General features: G+C 42.4%; 1 pseudogene; it reads right to left on the bottom strand.

Annotated features, from left to right (window-relative positions):
* Positions 1 to 7,212: 7,212 nt before the first annotated feature.
* LOC102481924 (NADH dehydrogenase [ubiquinone] 1 beta subcomplex subunit 3 pseudogene) lies at positions 7,213 to 7,488 on the bottom strand (annotated as a pseudogene).
* Between the last annotated feature and the right edge of the window lie 252 nt (positions 7,489 to 7,740).

Genomic DNA, 7,740 nt, shown 5'->3' with positions numbered 1-7,740 from the left:
AACCACAACCCCTGCATCACACCTAACAAAATTCCCTAATATCATCTAAAGCCCAATCCATATTCAAATTTCCTCAATTCCACCAAAATGTCCTTTTGAAAACAATTATTTTAGATTTTTGCCATAGGGTATGTGCATTCACTGGAGAGAAGCAGAGACAGTGAGAGAGGGAAAGTGAGAAATAATCCCCCTGGGGGTGGAGGGACACACCTCAATCCCTTCTCCTCCATTCTCCTCTTGGGGTTTTTGGACACATACACACATGCCCCCAGCGTGTTTTTCAAGCTGCCAGGTCTGGGACTCAAACTGTACGGTCAGCCATGTGAGATCCAGCCACCTTAACCACCATGCCACTGGTTAGCCACAAAATATCCTCTTTTTTTCCCCTTAAGATGTAATAATTAGGTTGTTAGAGACTTGTATTTATTTTATTTTATTTATTTGTTTATTTATTTTTTGGCCAAAGAGAGACACAGAAAGAAAGAAGGAAAGTGAGGAAGCAAGCCACCAGGTCTGGGACTTGAACCATGGTCAGCCATGTGGAAGTGTTGAGCACCTTAACCACCATGCCACCTGCTGGTCCCCAAAATATCCTTTTTACAAAACAGATGCATTCCAACTGGGGCCTGATCAGAGAGCCACCAGGGACAAAGCTGTAGTAAGGCAAAGCCAGGGTTAGTCACTCATGGAGAGGGCGAGCACGCCATTACACGTGGAGCTACTGCACGTGGTGACACAGAGCAGATCGGGGTGGAGAGGAAGATTGGCTTGAGGCACGCAGTGCTCTCGGAGGTGAAAATATTCTGTCTCTTTTTTTTTAAGTTAGCTTATTCCTGTCCTCCACGAGGGCAAGAACAAAGAGAGACAGAGACAGCATCCCTGACGGGGTGCCGACTCCATGGTCCACCAAGCTCCAGCCAGCTCCAGACCGTGGGCATGCGTATACCCAGTGTATACATATACTCAGGGAGGAATCTGGAGACAATCTGAACTATCCCACATGGGTCAGCCTCACAGAATGCCACTTTTTAAAAAATGTTTTATTTTTAGTCCCTCCTTTTAAAAAAATATTTTTATTTATTATTTTTATTATTATTTTTATTTGACCAGAGAGACAAAGAAAGGGAAAGTGAGAAAGTAAGCTGCTAGGTCTGGGACCCAAACCGCAGCCAACCATGTGGGGGTCCAGCGCCCTAACTACCTTACCATCTGCCAGCCCTAACCCTCTTTTTGCTTACTTTAAGTTTATTGATTTTATTCATGATAGAGAGCATGAGTGCATGCATGAGAGAAAAAGAGAGAAAAGTGTCAGGGTCTTGACACCCCCTGATCCCCTTTCCCTCCAGCTTGTCAGTATCCTTCTTGGGCATGCATGCACATACCTGGCGTATTTTCAACCCCACCCGGGGATCGAAGCCACAGTTGACCATATAGTCTTCCACACTGCAGTTTCGTTTGCTATCCTGTGTGCCACCAGGCTGGGCCCGGAGGCATAGCATGTCGCCTCTGTGCTGCTGTCCAGCACCTCTTTCTAATTTTTTTTTTTAAGAGATTTTTGCTATAGGGCGTGTGTGCTTGCCAGAAAGGCAGAGAGGGACAGAGAGATGGAAAGTGAGAAATCACCACCACACACCCCCTTCCAGATGGCCACACCACAATCCCATATCTTCCATTCTCCTCTTGGGATTTTGGGCTCACACGCACATATGCCTGGTGTGAGTTTAAGCTGCCAGATTCGGAACAGGAAGGATGGTCAACTACGTGGGAGTCCAGCAACCTAACCATTACGCCATGTGCTGGTCCTTGGCACCTCTTTCTATATCTTAAGTGTGATAGATACATACATTTGTCAGAACCTATCGAAGGGGATACTTAGAATGGGTGCATTTGTTGTGTTGAATCTAATTGGTCCAATTGTCAAATTGGATGATATCTCAATAAAGGAGCAAGAGAATCTGGTTAGACCTTAGCTCCTGTATGCTGCTTCTTTCCGAAATTGATCTGCCTGAGAAGTGCCTGAGGCCCACCCAAGGTATCCCTTTCTCCATAATTGTCCTTTCTCCTCTTCATTTTATTCTTCTCACTGTGTTCTCATAGGGCAAAGAGTGGAGGGATCTCTCTGAAGTCTCTTTAAAACACGCATAAATCCCATTAATGAGAGTGGAGCCCTCGTGACCCTATCACCTCCCAAAGGCACTGCCTCTTCATATCATCACCTGGGGGTGGGGGGATTTCAACATGTAAATTTGGGGGAGACACGGACATTCTGAGTCCTCCCACCCCATGGAGCAGGTGCCTGTATCTTTCCCAGTCACAACATAAGACAGAGGGTTTACTCTCCAGAAAAAGACAAATTAGAGAGGATCGAGATGCAGCCGAGACACAGCAGAGGCTAGAGCGAGTTAGGGACTGAAAACACGAGGAGGATACTCAAGAAGGTGGATCCCCACGCTCCCCCCCACTTAACTCTTACAGTGACGGTGGTCTGAGCCCTCAGAAATAGTCAGGCTAGACTAGCAACAAACATTTTTACCTTACAATATTAAACTACTAACATGAATCATTTGCTCAAGCCACATGTCTAGAGGGATTGCATTTACTCTGTCTGACAAACAGCCATGGTTTGAAAGGTGAGTGATGACCATACCCAAGAGAAAAAGGAGATTTGGAGGGTCCCATGGTGGTCATGAAAGCCTGGAAGTCATCATTCTTTCCTTTTTTTTTTTTTTTAGGTGAAACTCACATGACATAAAGCTGAACATTTTTTTCTTTTTTTAAATGTATTCATTTTACATACTTTCACTGAACATCACCACAGCATACAAAATGTGATTTTCCAGCTAGAATACACTGTAACAGGGCTTAATCATACATGTTATCATCAACAAATAATTTTCCATTTCTTGCTTCATATATATATATATATATTTCTCTCCCTCTGCCCCATTTCCCATCCTCCTCCCACCCTGTCTCTGGTATCTGCAGTTGCTTTCCATTCCTTTATTCTTTCCCACATTGTATTGATTCACAAAATATCTTAATTAATCTAAATACTTTCAATAGTAAGTCTGGCTGATATATACATAACTGTGAACAAAAGTTGACTTTAGGCATGAAACTGTGGGTAGAATGAATATACTATAAAATAGCACAGAGCTGAGGCTATATAGCTTACTGGGGTTACTAAATAGGTATTTTTACATACATTTTTTTAACTTCAAGAAAGGCAGTTTTGGGAACCAGCAGTTAGCATAATGGCTATGTCACTGGACTCCCACATAGTCGACCACGGTTCGCGTCCCGAACCCGGTGGCTTAAAACTCACGCCGGGCGCGTGTGCGTGCATGCCCAAGATCCCGAGAGGAGAATGGAGGAGAAGGGATTGCGGTATGACCATCCCTCCTGGGGGGTGATTTCTCGCTTTCTGTCTCTATGTCTCTCTCTGTCTGGCGAGCGCACACGCCCTATAGTGAAAATCTCTCCAAAAAAACTCAAAAAAAAAACAAAAAAGAAAGAAAGGCAGTTTTGGCTTTAATAAATCAAAATTTAAAAATATTAAGAGAACTTTGCTTAATACTTAAATCCAGGAAACAGGTTAGGATTCTGTTCGAATAGTAGGCACATAGACCTGTCCACAACTTGAGAGAAGACCAAACCCCTTAACACTGGAAAACAAAGCATCGAAGGTCAAAGCTAGCCATTTTAAAGTGTAGAACTCATTGATATTTGAGACATTCACCATGTCGTGCAGCCACTGACTTGTTGTAGCTCCAAATCGTGGGCCTCACGCCGAAAGGCGGTCCTGTACCCATCTTCCAGCCGCTGAGCTGCATTTTCTCTCTATGCGTCGATCTAGTCCGGATGTTTGACATACAGTTGTTCCTCACTATTTTCTGAAGTTTTCTTCTCACTAAAATGTATTTGTAATCTCAAAATCAATACTCAAGGTGCTTTTGTGGCTCCTTGCTGAGATCCACAGAAAGCCTGGGAAACCGAGGTTGAACAAGGTGACACGCTGTATTTGTATTTCAGCTCTCCTGGACAAGGTTGGCCGCCACGTCTCCCCCATCTTGTGCTCTTTACTGGCGATCAGCCGACATGATATTAGCATGCTAACGATCTGAGGAAAGGTGGCTGGGTATGTTTAGATGCTGTTGCAAACACAGACTCTCTGAAAGATGTCACCGGACACTGTAGAGTAGGTGTCTAGAAGGAAAGGTGTGGCAGTCCAGAGACTAATTTTTCACCTCTTTGTTGAAACAGAATTTTGTTTAACTTTGTGCATGTATAAATTATTTAAAAGCATGCTCATGGTAAAATAGAATGTGGATTCAAAAATATGTATTGGGGCCAGCAGGTGGCATGGTGGTTAAGGCACTGGATTCCCACATGACTGACCACGGTTTGAGTCCCAAACTCAGTGGCTTGAAAATCACAGGTAGAGAGATAAATAAATAAAGGTTAAAGAAAAAGAAGAAGGAAAGAAAGAAAACTGTATAATACAGGAGGACTGGGTGGTGTTATCTTACTGTGGTTTTAATTTACAATCCCTGACCTCAGTGAAACTGAGCACTACTTCATATGTTTATGGTCCATATCAATTTCTTTGGTTTTGAAAAAGTGTGTTGGACAGGTCTTGTAGCCTTGCAGTTAAGGGAGCTGGATCCACATGGCCAATCCTGCTATACGAGTCCCAGGCCTAGCAACTTGAAAAACATGCCAGATGTGTGTGCATAAGTGCCTCACAGGATAGAAAAATGGATGAGAAGGGACCAGCAGATGGCATAATGATTACATTGCTGGACTCCCATGTAGTGGACCGTTTGAGAGTCCTGGGCCCAGCAACTGAAAACTCACACCAGGCATGTGTGCATGTGTGCCCAAGGTCCTGAGAGGAAAATAGAGAAGGGATTATGGTGTGGCCATCCCCCTGGGGAGTGATTTCTCACTTTCTGTGTCTCTTGTCTCTCTGGCAAGTGCTCACACCCTATAGAGAAAGCTCTCTTATAAAAAAGGGGGGGGGGACAGCAAGTGGCATGGCATGGTGGTTACTGAGCTCCCACATGGCCCACTATAGTTTGAGTCCCAGACCTGGTGTGTCTTGCTTTCTCATTTTCTCTCTCCCTCTCTCTCTCTCTGTGTGTGTGTGTGTGTGTGTGTGTGTGTGTGTGTGTGTGTCTGATCAAACTGGAAAATAATAATAATAATAAATAAAGTTAAATAAAATAATCCTTTTAAAAAAAAGAAAAATGGAGAAGAGATTGTGGTGTAAACACCCCATGGTGTGTGTGTGTGTGTGGGGGGGGTTCTTTATTTGTCTCCTCTGTCACTTTCTGGCAATCACACATAACTGCTGGCAGATAAAATTAAAAAAAAAAAAAGACATGCTAAAATCCTGGGTTTGAGGACCAGCATATGGTTAATGGTTACGTATCTGGACTCCCACATTGTCAACTGCAATTTGAGTCCTGGACATGGGAAGCTTGAAACTCATGCTGGGTACATGTGAGTGCATGCTCAAGATCCAAGCAGAGAACGGAGGAGAACGGATTATGGTGTGGCCATCCTCCCAGGGGGTGATTCCTCACTTTCTGTCTCTTTCTCTCTAGCAAGCACATGTGCCCTATAGCAAAAAAAACTCTCTAAAAACAAACAAAAAACTTGGGGTTTTTTTGGGGGGGGGTCAACTGTCTGTCTTTTTCTTAATGATTTCAAGGAGTTCTTCATTTGGTTTAGGTATAGACGCTTTGTCACTTACATGCTTTGCAAATATCTTCCACTGGTTTGTAATCTTTTTTAGCCCTCTTTTGAAAAGAGTTTCTAAATTCAGCTTTGTTTAATATATCAATTTATTTCTTTACTGCTATTCTCTTTATAAGTTTCTATATTATAAGAATCGAATTTCTCATTTTCTTCCTCTCTCCCAAGTGCCTAGCCACTATGTCCCCTTCCATTCTCATAATAGTTTTGAAATCAGATGTCAAAGCTGATATTTTTCTTGGGATTGCTTTTTGTTTGTTTTAAACTTTTATTTTAAGTAGTTATTAATTACAGCATTTGAAGGGGAGGCTCCAAACCCAGGTGAGATAGAATACTCTAGAATGGACACATGGGGCTGCTGAAAAATAAACTGTGTAGCAACACCTTCATATTCTGAGTTTTCCAATCCATTGAACATGTTTAAATAAACATCTCTGTTCATTTAGATCTTCTTTATTGTCTCCCATTAAGATTTTTACAAGCATTTCTAAAGAGGTTTTGTACATCTTTTGTGAGATACAAGATCTTTTTATTGGGTACTCTTTGGAGGCAGGAGGGAGACTTTAACTTTGCACCTTTTTGAACTGTTTGGAATGTTTTAACCACATCATGTATTTTTCAAAATAAAAGTCATTAAGACTTTTTAAATAAAGGTCATTAAGATTTTGAATCAGTCCTCTATAGTCCTAGTTCAAAGAGCAAAACTAGAAACCGGCACACAGTGGAAAGTCCCTTGCTCCTGTGCCCATTCATATATGCCCTCCCCTCCCCAGTAGATAGCTGCTCTTATTGGTTCCTTGCTGATCCTCCTGGAATTCTTCAAGCACATGCCCGCAAATGCCTATTTACTTTTTTCTCAAAATATTTGGTGTCTGGAAAGTCTTGGTGTATTTCTGCATTAATATATATATGTATATATATGTCACGATGTTTCCTACAACCCCATAAATCTCAAACACTGTGCGTCTTTTTGGCAAAAATCTCTGTAGCCATTTTTGCAGGGACAGAGAGAAAATGTGGACCCAGTAATGTTCGCAGTCAGGCGAGTCTGGAATCTCAACCCGTGCTGATAAATGATCTGTGCAGGGTGCTCCCGAGGTGCATTCTGTACTCTGCACAGGCCATTTTTAACATTTTTGATCATTTATTTACCCAGAGCCAGGCCCTGTGCTGTGCTAAGCTCCTTACATTCTTGGCATCGTCTCTCTTTTTCACTTCTATAGCAACCGGGACCTAGGTATCCATCAGTTACAGGAAGCACAGTGCTTAAGGTCCATGGTACTTTCTTTTTAAATCATTTTTTATTTTCTTAATTTATTACATCTTACCAGTATTGTCTCTTAGAAGGGCTAACACACAAACAGACTGACTAAGTGAAGAAGTGTTTTTATGAGTTAAGAAGCCACTCAGATACTTCCAGGTATTATCCTCAGTGATGCTTTTGATCTTTATTCAGGGATTCCAGGAAATAGTCCCTACAGCTACCACAAATGCAGCAAATCCCCATTCGAATCCTTTTAATAATGCACCAATGAAGGAAACATTGTTTGCAAAGCCACCCATGTACCTCCAAGCTTCATTCCGGGCCCATGGATCTCTTAGTCCTGGTGCAGCCAGCTTCTCCTGGACAGTTTCTAATGGTGTTCCTCCTATCTTCCACTGTTTATAATCTGGAAGTTCCATTTTACCATGACCATGACTGTGACCATGTTCCTGTCCATGGGCCATGACTGACGGCAATCTGACCTCTCAGGACACTCCCCCCGTTTGTTTGGTTTTTTTAAAGAATTACTTATTTAATTTTATTTATTCATTCATTTATTTTAATTTAACCAGAGAGTAAGGAAAGTAAGAAAGCAAGCCACCAGGTGCAGGACTTGAACCATGATCAACCATGTGGGAATATCCAGCACCTTAACCACCACACCACCTGCTGGTCCCAGTCTATGGTACTTTTAGCACCCTATGAAAATGTTTTAA

Source organism: Tupaia chinensis, unplaced genomic scaffold (genome assembly GCF_000334495.1).
Source record: "Tupaia chinensis unplaced genomic scaffold, TupChi_1.0 Scaffold000182_1, whole genome shotgun sequence".
In the NCBI taxonomy this organism is placed as follows: domain Eukaryota; kingdom Metazoa; phylum Chordata; class Mammalia; order Scandentia; family Tupaiidae; genus Tupaia; species Tupaia belangeri.
Note: the sequence above shows the minus strand (reverse complement) of the source record. Positions and strands in the feature narration are given on the sequence as shown.